Consider the following 13,248-nt stretch of genomic DNA (forward strand, 5'->3'; position numbering starts at 1 on the left):
CAACATAAAAACTGATAAAAAAAAATGGAAATGATGAATGTTGAGCTTTTTGTAAACTTGTACTTTGGCATCAGTTTTATAAGTTGTACAGAGCTGATTTTTAAACAGATTAACGTGAAATTATTACAGACTTTGAAACTATAACACAAACCTAAACCAAAAGAAAGGAATCATGAACTCAGTCACAAGTTTTCCTCTCGTTAAAACAACTTTTTCTAGTAATTTTACAACTTTCTTCTGGTAACATTGTTTGTATTCTGCAAACATCGTAACTTCATTCTCATAATAATAATTTATTTAAAAATCTCAGTCTGTTGTATCCGTGTGATATGGATTCTGTAAAACTGACTCCATATCGTTCGACTCCCTGAGCAACATGGCGGCGGTCGTGGGAACGTTTTCTCTTCAGCGCCGACCAGGAAGCTGAAAATAGCATTGAAACTCAGGAGGATGGTCACCTTCCAACAGGATAGCAAATAGAAACTAAATCCGTAAAAAGAACTTGCAGCTGATCTAAAAAAAAAAAAAGATACTGTTCACAGATCCTGAGGTGTTTTCCACAGAAAAAGGACAAAATACTCGAGAGCAGTAATGTAACTTTTACCAAAAGTCCTACTGTTGGTAAAGTTTATGATAATTTCAATTCACATGAACAAAGATATTCAGGGCTGTGACACAATCAGCAATCTTTCCAATGTTTGAGAACAAACTTTCAACCTTTTATTTTGCTTCTTCCTTGCCCCCATTGCGGGTTTTTACAAAAGACATTTCGCTTTCTCTCCCACTCCCTCATTTGTGAATCAGCTGCACTTATTACTAAAGGCAGCACATGCTGGATTATTAATGCAAACAGTACGAATATTCACAGCTTAGCTGCGAGTTATCACACATTCCTGGCAACGCCGCACACTCTCTGGAAGATTAGGTCATTATCGCCGGTGAGACTATCGAGAACAAAACTTCTCGAAATTCGCTCTATTTTTAACACCCCAAAACAACAAAGCAAAAAAAAAAAAAAAGATGCGAAATCGTCTCATATCCTGGCACGTTTGTGCTGTTAATCACATTTAATGGCCGGGCTTTTCATGGACGCCGTTGGCTGGACTCTGAGTGGCCGCTCGCGGGCGGCGGACGTCGGGACTCGATGGCGGCAGAGTGGAGTGAGATTGTGGGAAACGGCTGGAGTGTGTGTTTGCTCTGACAGTGATTCAACTCCAAACTGTTTGCTCTCAGAAATGTGCCTGAGAGGCCAGTTTTCTGATGTAGCACTCACTTCACTGTCGCACTCTCTCTCTCCGGTACCTTTTGTTTCGCTGGGCTCCAAAAGCCATTACAGAGAACCTGTTATAATCGGCATAATACCAACTATAATAGAGATAACTCCTAGACACACTCTGTGTCAGGTGTGTGTGTGTGTGTGTTTTTGTTCTGATGTATTAGCAAAGCTGGTCTCCGCCTGTAAAGCTGACACTTCAGAGACACCCAGTCAAAGGATGATGATACTTCAGGTGCAGATTTTATGTATAGGAGCTTTTAGGAAGTACAGTATTCACTTTTTCACATTCTGTCAAATTTTTTTTTTCATTATAGGTATTATTATTTGTATTATTGGAGGTCAGGTTGGCTAGTGGACATATGCAAGCAGCAGTTCAGTTTTCTTAACCAAACTTGGCTCTAGACTTTGACTAGGCCATTCTAACACGTTGAGATGTTAACTATTGACAGGAAATTTGAAAATATCACCGTTTTTGGACAACATCATTAACAATGAACATCGATTGTAAAATAATTTATTTTAAAATAAATATAAATTTATTGCACATAAGCTGTTTTCATCCTAATTAAAGTATCTAATTTTCTTTCATGGGCTGCACAGTGGCGCAGTGGGTAGCGCTGTTGCCTTGCAGCAAGAAGGTCCTGGGTTCGATTCCCGGCCCGGGGTCTTTCTGCACGGAGTTTGCATGTTCTCCCTGTGCGTGCGTGGGTTCTCCGGCTTTCTCCCACAGTCCAAAACATGACTGTCAGGTTGATTGGCCTTCCCGAATTCTCCCTAGGTGTGAGTGTGTGTGTGCATGGTTGTTTGTCTCTGTGTTGCCCTGCGACAGACTGGCGACCTGTCCAGGGTGAACCCCGCCTCTCGCCTGGAACGCAGCTGGAGAGGCACCAGCACCTCCCGACCCCGTTAGGGAGAAGGGTGCTCAGAAAATGGATGGATTTCCTTTCATCCTTTTGCCATGACTTGACAATTTAGACACCTGGCTGATACGTTTGAGAATAAGGGTTTTATGAGTTCATGTAGTTTCAGTTTTCATGGTTAGGGTTAACATAAAGTTGTCAAGAGGACGTGATAGACACGTTTATATATTCACGTAAACATTGACATGGTGAATTATGCAGAATTACGAGAACAAAAAACAAGACATGATCCCAGACTCTTTATCAGCAGAGGAGCAGAGTGGTGGTCCAATAAGTTGAGTCTGACTTTTTTTTTTTCCTCCAACAATGGCAAGGAAAGGTTGATCGGGTTTGTGCTCATTTTTGATTGATACACAATTTATTACACCGATCACAATTGTTCTTTAGGAACATAATAAACAAAGCTTATTGAATGGATCCCTGATCACAGCTAAGCTGAGCGCAGCCTCTTGCAGTAGGACGCTGCGCCGGCTCCGGGCAGCGGGTCACTGACTGTGCCGGATGAACCGACATGTGACTGCCACTCTCTGTCCTGCACTGAGAGGTGAGATAAGGCTTCAGAAGGAGGAGAAACAGAGCTAGGTGCCCAAATAGTTCCAAAACTTGCTAGTTTTCATCAGGATTGTGGGAAATAAAGGAATTTGCCACGAGAGAATTTTAGGTAATCAGTATGCTCGAATCTGTGGGGGCCTTACTGACAGATTCGAGCGGGAATCTGTCAGGGAATCTGGCGCGGGAAACTCTGGACATATATTATTTGATCTCACCCAGAGGTATACAACCTGTGGCTCCAAAACCAAACAGAAAATGTTTTTGATCATGTATTATGAATGCAATAATGAAATTGTCATTTTAAGAGTTTTTCTGCAGGTTCTTGTGAAATAAAATGCTTCAAGCTACGATTCCTGTCTTTCTTAATATTCATTTTTATAGATAAGGCTCACCTGAGTCAAGATTCTTCCAACAATTTTCACATATTTATAAAATCTGAAAGCAAAAATACATTTCAGTTTACTTTTGTCAGCTTTTATAAGAAAATATTTGATGACATGTTACATTTCAAAATCAGTCACTACTTCTTCGGATAAAGTGCAGTTAATTTGAGGGTTGTGACAAAATATTTAAAAAATTTGGAACATTGCAAAAATGCAAAATCCTGCAGAGTATTTTTTGTCTAATTTCTAATGTCTAAGATAATGCAAATATCTTAGTGTGCTTGCAATAAGACAAACTAACTGACAAATAACTTTTCACCAAGATATAGTACATTGTTTTAAGTTATCGATTTCTTAATAATCATGAAAATATCTTTGTACCATTGGCTGATTTTCACTCAAAACATTAGACAAATGTATTGTTTACTGAGATATTTGCATTAGAAACTATACAAAACATTCTTGGTTGGAGTTTGGTGTTTCTGCACTGAAACTAAACATTTGAATGACGGACGTTTTTCTACACCTACTGATCATTTATTTTATCCGCATTTCTTGTGCAAATGTCCAACTTTCTGGCTGCTTCTTAAAATCAAAAGCTATTAGAAAATAATAATAATGAACCAACAAATGCAAAGTAAATGAATGTGCAGGTTAAAGAAGTCCTTCACATGCCTTTGTGCTGAATATAGGCGCATATACTGCCAAGTAAAAACCCAAACAAGCTTCAAGCGCCTCTGTTCTCACTGTCACTCGACTTTCTATCCATCAGTGTCAAACACACAAGTTTGTGTGATGTGCATGAAAACAAAAGCCGGAAGGTAACACCGTGTTTGAAGGCTCCGTCTCATTATAATACCTGCTCCACTGTCAAATAAGAGCGAGTACACAAAACAGGGGTTTCTGATACCCTCCGTCTCCTTTCCCATCCAAATATGGAAACATGAAAGCATCACATTTTCCCACAGATTGAATTCCACATCTTCTCCTTCCCTTTTCCTCCTCCTCCTCTCCTCTGTCTATCCAGGAAAGCCTGCTGATATTCCTCTGATGTCTAATGCCGTCTGAATGAGCGCACGGGCGCGAGGAAGCCGCGCGCGAGAGCGCGCGCTCAGACACACCGAGCTGACACTTCAAACAAAGCTTTTGTCTGCTGCTCCCTGACAGTTACTCCTCTCTCCTCCTCCCCTCATTATCCCCCCTCATTTCTCCCTGTCATTCCCGAAACTCCGGTTCTAAACCCCCCTACAGTCCCCTCTCCCCCATTTCCCCCCACAACACACACCACACACACACACACACACACACACACACACACACACACACACCTCGTTGTCTGCCGCGCGCGCGGCCCGTGAAGAGTTAGCCGCTAATTGAGCCGCCCGGTTAAATGGAGGAGAAAGGCAAAATACAAGATGCGAAAATGACGCAGAACCAGCGCGATGAGCTGGAGGTGTAACCACCGGGATGCGTTTGACTCCCCAAATGAAAAGGACGGATTATTTAATGACAAATGAACACAAAGACTTTGATTACTTACTGTCAGGGTGGAGAGAGAACGCGCGGGTCCAACTTTGAACAACGCAAACAGAAACTCTCGTCGTTTTTTCTACGGTGCTGTGACGCTAACAAAGCCCCATTGTGTTCGGTGACAAGGGGGATTTTACACTTTCTGCGAGAAAAAAGAGGAATAAAGAAAAATAAAAACAGCCCTCAGCTTTTGTAGCGTGAACGCGAGTCCAAGCGCAGGACAGGAAGGCGACACCAGCTGGCCACGAGAGGGTTAATCTCGCTTAATAGACGCACACAGAGTGTTAAGGCTAAATTAAAGCCAATTAAATACAAAAGGAATGAATAAAGGTTGGTATGTTGGATTTACTGTCAGCAAGCGCTCCTGTCCAAAATAATTAAGAGGAGACATTATGAGGAATAGTGAGTATAATGGCAGCCAATAAATCCATATTAATCTCTCTGGAAGGCAGCCGGGCGCCTTGCAGTTTTGTTTTCAGCTAATGACAGTAAACCGATAATTAGAAATGTTTTTCTCTTTCACTACTATAACTACAGATCTGTCTGTTGAAGCGTCCTCATTATTTTTTTTTCTACCTTCCATTCGAAAGTTACAGTAAAAGCATTTAAATCTTAATGTTTTGTCGAGTTTATTTCTTTGCGCATTCCAGGAAGAAGGCAGCATCAAGTGATAAACGTTACCATTGCTACAGATGTTGTCGTGTGTAACAGTATCTCAGTGTTTCAGCAGTTTTGCAGTTTCTTTGGAGGTCCAGTTAGACTGGTTGAGAACAAGACGCTTCATGTGTTAGAGTGGCCCAGTCAAATCCAGACATAAATCTAACTGGAAATTTCTACTATTTGATGGTCAAACTGAGACCCAACCCAAAGGATGCACAACTGTAACTGCATCAAAAGTACAAAGTATTGGCTCAAGGCGGATAAAAACAAATGTACACCACACTTTTCAGCTTCTTGTTTCTTTAAAAAAATGCAAATAATATCTTCAAAAACTAAACCCCAATAAAAGACAAAAAGTTCAAGGTGAACAGACGTAATTTAGGATTAACTCAACTAAATTATTTACCTGGGGTCCAGGCATCCAGCAAAGTATGGATTATGTCAATGAACAAAAGGTTTGATTATTAAAAATCAATCATCTGTTTCATCTATAGTTTACTTATTTTAGGAATGCCATGAAAACAATTTACATTTAAAAAACAAAAGTTGACAGATGGCGCTCCAAACTGCAGTTATTGTTTCTCATTGGATTCTAATTCAAAATTAAATAAAGTTTAAATAAAACTAAATGCAGAATCCATATTTGTTTTCTCATTTAAAACCTTGAAGATCTAAGAAGTTCAGTCCTCTGATTTTGTCATTTTGTTCCCTACCTGACCCATCGAACAGGGGTCAGCTGTTCTCCCTGACACCTGACCCCTGTGACCTTTCTTATGTCAGATCAATGTGTTGAATGAGACACTCTGCTAACTTACAGGCGTTGAGTAAAACGCCATGTGTTTGTTTGCAGAATGAAGGCAGCTGGATTTACCACCTTGAACATGTCACACTGCTGCTTTGTGCCAAACAGAGCAACAACTGATGCAGCATCACGCAAAATGTCTTGATTTTCCTTCAGTCTGCAAAGAGCTTTAGGCGACACGACTTTATATGTTACGTTATCATGCTGGTATTTTTTTTGTGGTTTTGTTTTTCTATGTTTTCTTTTTTTTTTTCAACTATAGACTGAGTCCTGTTGCAGATTAGCAAAAAGCTAGTTAGTAATGTTTTTCATATGCAAAAGATCAGAAATTCATAAATTGTGTATTTCGCTGTAAATTTTGACACGGCCATCTCAGGAATTTAATATTTTCTTATTATCTCTTAGTATTACTATTTAACCTGGCTGTTCTGCGGAGCTCTAAGAGCAACAGAGAAGCATTCAGGGTCTTCACTGAGGTATAATAATCTATGCGACAGCTCAGAAATCAATGTCCCTTGTTTCCTTTGATTAAAACAGATGTTTTTTCGCCTCATAAAGAAGCCTCAGATCCACACCAGTGTGCCACAGACGATTGTAAATGACCAAAGTCAGCCGGCGCCTTTGATCTTCGTGTCCTCATGGCTTCAGATGAGTTCGAATGTGTTTCCAAACGGCTGCCTTGAACGGCCCTGACAGTTATTCCCACAAGAGACGGATGCAGTTCGAGTCGGGCTCCAGTAGATTTCCAATGAAGCATCTCCAGAAACCCTCCTGACGACATCCACGGGCTGGAGTCTTTCTTCCTGTTGAGGACAGAACATGTTCAAGTCAAATTATCGACGGGGGAGGGCCAGCGAGGTCACTGCTTGAGGCGGTTGGTTGGCTTCAGATGGTAAATGGATTTATGCCACTTTCCCAGTCATTTTGACAGGAGGAAGCTGCAATCGAACCTGCAACCTTCCTGCAGGAGCCATATATACTTCATACAAAATGCTATTTTGTGTTTATGTGAGTCAAATGTTTTACTCTTCTATTTGAAGGACATAAGCATCTGTAGTTGTATTGTGCTTAAGCTTATTACATGGTGCCTTTTGATTGGTTATTGACTAATTAGTTTATAAAGACGAAAGTATTTGGTCATTGTAAAAGTCTGGCACCTTGAGAGTCACACAGTCTTTTGACCGTCACTTTCTATTTGTTTTGAATCAGTTTGTCATTTGTATTTTCTTTCAAGCTCAGTAAAGACTGTCGGATTCAAGACCTCTTTATTTTTTAGAAGAAATGTGTCGTGTATGAAAGAGCTTTAAGGGGCTAGACTAGTGAGTGTGCCACAATCACACTTCCGACAACCGCTTTACCCCACCAATGTTTCACAGGACTTTATTTAGAACCCAATAGAAAAGCTTAAAACCGAGAAACCACAAATTATTTACTTTCCACTTACAAACGATGGAACCCCTTGTCTTCATGGAAGTTTCTGGCTGTGACGTGACAAAATGTTCAAAGGATGTGAATACTTTTGCATAACGCTGCTTTGCTAATGAAAGAAGAAGATGATGAAGGGCAAAAGAATACATGGTTATCAAATTATGCATGGCATCCCTCGGTATTCGCTATCACTTGCAAAATGGCTGAAATCCGTAAATATTTGACAGTTTCCCTCAGTGTATTATCAGCCTGGCGGGCCACCAGGCTTTATTTGTGCCCCCACCAGGCTTAGTATTGTTAATTTATTAGTTGTTTTAAAGACTTTATAGTTGGTGTATAGGTATTAATCCTCCAGTCTTCCAAAAATGGATAACTAGCAAATTATATTTTCATATTTCCTGTCAACTTAAAAAAAAATAAAATTAACTCAAAAACACGGCTGGTGGCTGGATGAGTGACGTCGCGCCCTGAGCACCGAGCTTAGCAGGTTTTCTGGGGAAAACAGCCTCTAAAAATGTTAATACCCGCCTATATGCTAACAAACATGCACTGTTGAGCTAATAAGTAGTTGCTGCTTGTTTATTAGGTAACAGGGCTGACAAGCTAGAAAATAAATAATTACATCTAAAATAGTCTTCCCTATCTCTTCTGTTTGGGGTCCAGCCAATCAGAGCCAAATAAAAATAAATGACTCTCCTGGATTGGCTGCTACTTGGTGTCATGTAGCCGTGCAGCTAGCTTCCCAAACTGCATTTCCTTTCAAATATTTTAGATATGCTGAAAAAAAAATTTCTGTAAATAATTTAGAGATTCTTTTAACAAAAAGAGATGTAAGTCTTGGTTTATTACATAAAACTCACAAGATACACTGAAGTTTGTGACAAAATGTGAAACCATTCAAGGCGCTGCGGGAACCTAAATGCTCGGCTTAGTAGCAATTATGCTAACTTTACTCAGCATGAAATTATTCCAATCCTTCTTACAGCCGCAGTCGTTTCTTTTACTCCCGGTATCCCCCGTAGTAGCAGTTTTAATTAATCAAAGAACGTAATCGTCATTTTCGCTGGACAGTCGCCCATTAACCACGATCTGCTAACTGAAAGGATTAGTGCCTTGCTTAGGGGCACTCCCGACAAAGCGAGTGTGCGGTGCCGCCTTTCTGTGCAGAGGAAATAAATGAAAGGAAGACAAGGCTCAGTGAGAGACGCTGGCCTGCGTGTGCGGCTGTGTGCATTTAGTTATCAGGGGAGCACAGCATAGCTCTGCTCAGATTAAATTCCCAGAGCTTACTCTGACTATCAGCATTACTCCAGGACACACACACACACACACACACACACAGAGAGAGAGGGAGAGAGAGAGAGAGAGAAGGAAAGCTGAGTGGTAGGAAAGAAAGCTGCCATCACTACATTTTCATTCAGAGAAAATATCAACATTGACAGTTCGCCTGCCACTGCCATCACTCCTGCTAATAATCCCTACCAATCCCACCCAGTTTATCGGTAGTCCCATCAAATCTTTTTTTCCTTCTTCATTTCAATTTGGGGAAATATGGCTTCACTGTAAGACAAACCTGGAACTCAAAACTGAAACGACACCATTAAAGCAATTCTATCAAAGTGACATTGTTTGGCTGTTGTGGATAACAAAAACCAGGCTGGTAGACTCGGTTCCATCGGGGACCAAAACAGCAACGTTTGTTACGATTTCAGTCGCTTTGGTTCGCGAACCGAACCCTGTGAAAAATGTGTTCCTCCTCCCCGCCTGTGGTGGCGCTGCACAGAGAACCACCGAAGGAAACGACTCAAAAACGTTTCAGCGCAACGTCCTTCTTGACGTAAATAAGTAGGCAGATTGCAGCAATTGTTCCCAACTCTGCGATTTCAATAGTTATTTTTAATGTTTAAATGAAAAAAAAAAAAAGAAAATCAATCATTTGTGTCGTAGGACAGAGATAAAAAATGGCACTTTTGTCAAAGTTTCTCGACCTCCATTACTCTGTCTGTAATATTCACACTATCTTTTTGATTAGACAAAATTTAATACAAGAAAAAGTTGTACCTCAGAAATAATTTTTAACTGCCTCATGGGGATAAATAAAGGTTAAATAACTACCTGAATAAAAACTGCTTTTTCCCTCACAGGCTTTTAAATTTGCAAATGCTACGGCTTACAAGGTCAGATCAGAGAAACAGTGTGAGCTAGCAAGCTAACCTGCACATGTAGGTGCATTCTCTGCTGCATGCTGGGATATAAATCTTGGATGTGTTAATTACCTCATGCGACCTGATTTCCTCCATGTGAAAGTTTAGCATGCGACAGACGGATACAGAGGCGGTGATCCATCACATGGGACCGCAGAGATAGGTGTGTGTGTGTGTGTGTAGTGTATGCGAGCGTGTTTGTAGTAGTGACAGCGCTGTCAGTTCATCTTTCTGCATTGACAGATAACGCACATGTCAACCAGCCAAGCCAGCACACGTAAAACGATCCCATCCACGTTCCCGGCGCGTAAACACCTCGGCCCGTCAATCACTGCGTCTGGAATTCCCTCCGCTTGCTCGTCCCTTTCAACTCCTTCCCTCTTCCCGTTCCACCTCCCCCCTCCCCACCTTTCTTCTCCGTCTTTCATCATTCTGTTATTTTTCTTTCCTTTTAAAGAAACTGTCTGCTGCCCTGAAACTGGGTCTTTTTTCCCTCCCTTGGGTACTCTGTATGTTTTTTTTTTCCCTTCCTCCCTCTCTCTATTTCTTCTCGTCGCTTCGCTCTTCCTCCCTCCCACGCACATCTTGCTGATAGATTAAATGTTGAAGGCGAGGTCTTGTAGTGGAAAAGAGAAAGTCTCTTTTAATTGCACCGATCCCTAATTAGTCGGCCCGTCTTCGTCTCCTGGCACTGGATGTGATGAAACAGGAGGCCCCTCTCCCGGGTCAGCGGGTCACCGGCTCGTGTTGTCGCACACTCCCGCGCGTCACTGTTTTTCTCCTCCGGGGGAGTTCACCTTGGTTGCCGGTGCATGCGTCTCTCAGTGGAGACTGGATGTTTGGTTGGGCGGCAGAAGGAGCGTTTTTGCTAAAAATACATGGTTATGTAAGGAAAGTTTCAGCACCCTCTCTATTCCCTGCAGGCCAGTCTCCAATGGTTCCAGTAGTTATTACATTTCCTGCTTTCATACGTCTTTCAGTGTGTGTGTGTGCGTGCGTGTGTGTGTGTGTGTGTGTGAGAGCGAGCGTTTGATTTTTCATCAAAAGAGACACACAGTGGTGAACTACTGAGTGCAATGCAGAAATCTGTGACAATTCAAAGCAAATTTAAACGGGAAATTGGAAACAGGCGTCGACCATGTGACCTTTGAGTTTTGTTTTGAATATATATTTTGTGGTATTATTATGCTTTCAATAAAATTCACTTCCTTTTCACTGTACGGTGGATACTGCATTTCATCGTGTCACGAACACTAATACTGTTACTAAACATTCCCATTTAATATAGTTTTCTTCAGGACTCCGCTTACTCAAAGAACTGCATGTAATCCTGTTTGAAAATGTACTTTTATTTATTTAGGTCCGTCGCATAAAGCGTTTCTGAGTGCCTCTTTTAGCATTATGAATTGTTCCAATCCGTATCCATGTAATTAAGCGTGTTCCTTTGCTCTGAAAACACTGCCTAACGTTCTTTGGAAATTAATTGCGCCAAAATCAGATTGGACACCGATAAGACACGGATCGCCCTGAACTCCCTGCTAAGCCTTTCGCCGCATGCTTTGTGTGTGACAAACACAAAAACCTACGCAACTGCTTTTAGTGCACGACCCCCACCAGTGCTTAAATAACACCAGTTCATTCTGATTCGGAACAGAAAAATCTGTTTTCCAGAAAGTGAGTTGAAGTGTGGCTTTTGTAGAGCAACGACCAGGCGGAGTAACCGACGATCATATTTATGTCTTCAGAGGGTTTTACTTTGGATCAAACTCATTCAGCATGTAAACATTCGCATGTGAATGACATTAGTTAAATTAATGAGACGCTGCAAAGGTAGAGTGACCTTTAACCTCCTAAACTGCTTTCAGCTGAAACCAGAGATAGATTCACATACACAGAATAAAAAGACATACATCTATTTTTTTTTCTCACTGTCTGAAGTTGAATAAAACCAAACGTCTCTTGTTTTAGCTCAGTTAGAATCACCCAAACTCTTTTTTATTTGCTGAACATTGGAGATGTCAGAGTTGGATTCATTAATGTCTTCAATATCAATAGTTTACATACAGAATCATCACTGTCTATTTAAACAAGGAGGGAAAACCCAGATGACAGCGTCGTTTCTTAGGAGTCTTCTGATATTTTAACTGAGACATTTAACTGAGACACACACCTTTGGACTTATTTAAAAATCACGATACGATACGATAATTAGGAACAACCTCCGGATGTATAAAGGAGCCACATTTATACACAAGCGTAGTCAAAATTGAAATGTCCAAATCTGTCAATCAATCCAAGAGCTAAAACCAAAGACTGTTTGGAAGATTCTGCTGAAAGTGGTAAAGCAGCTGGTGCTGACCTGGACTGAAAAGCCGCTCTGCACGGAGGAAGCCATGACTCCAAAACAACAGCCTTCCTTTTCTGGAGACCTGTCCTGTAGCCGATGACACTAACGTGAAACAGTTAGGAAATAATATCCTTCATTACATCTGGGAGAAAAAATGTGACAAAATATGAAAAAATGGCAGCGCCATGCCAGCTGTGAAGAATGGAACTCCAACTTTTTAAAGTCAATATTGAGAAATTATTTACTTACAACAGTCTCTTATATCTTGTTGAAAAGTTTTTTGTCTTATTTCAAATGTGCTCAGATGTTTGCATAAGAAACTGGATCAAGAAACACAAAATCTTCCCAGGTTTTGTGTTTTTGTGGTGAAAGTGGTTACAAAGTGGCTTCAGGACAACCACGCCGACGTTTTGGCATCACAAAGCCTCGTCATCAGTTTGCCGGAGTCGGCGTGTGTGTGAGTGAACCCTGACTCAGTTCCACCGGTTCAGTCTGAACGGGCCAGAACTCCAGCAAACCGCTGGTTCTGAGAGGCTTCTGGAAGGAAACCCAAAAACCCGAGTCTTACAGTACAAAGCCAGCGCGACCAACACTGAGGAAATGTATTCAGATCTTGAAGACATTAGTAAATAAATGTCAAACATAATCTTTCTTTCATCATTGTCGTATTTAGCAAATAGAAATAATTTCGGTAATTCTGGCAGCTTGTAAACTTCTGCTTTTTTGACTTTTTAAAAGTAGAACGCATTATGACATGTTCACAACTATCATCCTCATTTGCCTAATCCATTCTTGGAGGTAAAAGTACCAGCTGAGATAGGCGCCGTCGCTGCGGGGGTGTGAACGGTCTTCTGGTGGTCAGCAGACAGGGGGGGGTGGAAATACGTCTAGACTCCCTTGAAAGCATTTTCGATTAAATTCCTCCCCAAAAAAAGCCTTCCAGAAAAAGCCCCTTCCACATTAATTAAAAAAAAAATCCCCTCCCACACTGACATGAAACTTTTTCTGTCTGATTAAAGCCCAGCTGGCATTTAATCGCAGGTCAAACGGCTCTGCAGGACTTGTGGCTTTGGCTTTGACCTGCGGTGGTGGAGGCGCCGCTGCCAGGCAGACCGGCTACCTTTCACTCATTGGTACTCCACAATG

At 41.3% G+C, this 13,248-nt stretch overlaps 1 protein-coding gene across 1 annotated transcript in view; it reads left to right on the forward strand.

The window, feature by feature from the left end:
• aff2 (AF4/FMR2 family, member 2) overlaps positions 1-13,248 on the forward strand; it is a 161,829-nt gene that overhangs the window by 39,902 nt on the left and 108,679 nt on the right. The window lies entirely within an intron of this gene.

This window comes from Poeciliopsis prolifica, unplaced genomic scaffold (assembly GCF_027474105.1).
Source record: "Poeciliopsis prolifica strain line A6 unplaced genomic scaffold, Auburn_PproV2 SCAFFOLD009, whole genome shotgun sequence".
In the NCBI taxonomy this organism is placed as follows: domain Eukaryota; kingdom Metazoa; phylum Chordata; class Actinopteri; order Cyprinodontiformes; family Poeciliidae; genus Poeciliopsis; species Poeciliopsis prolifica.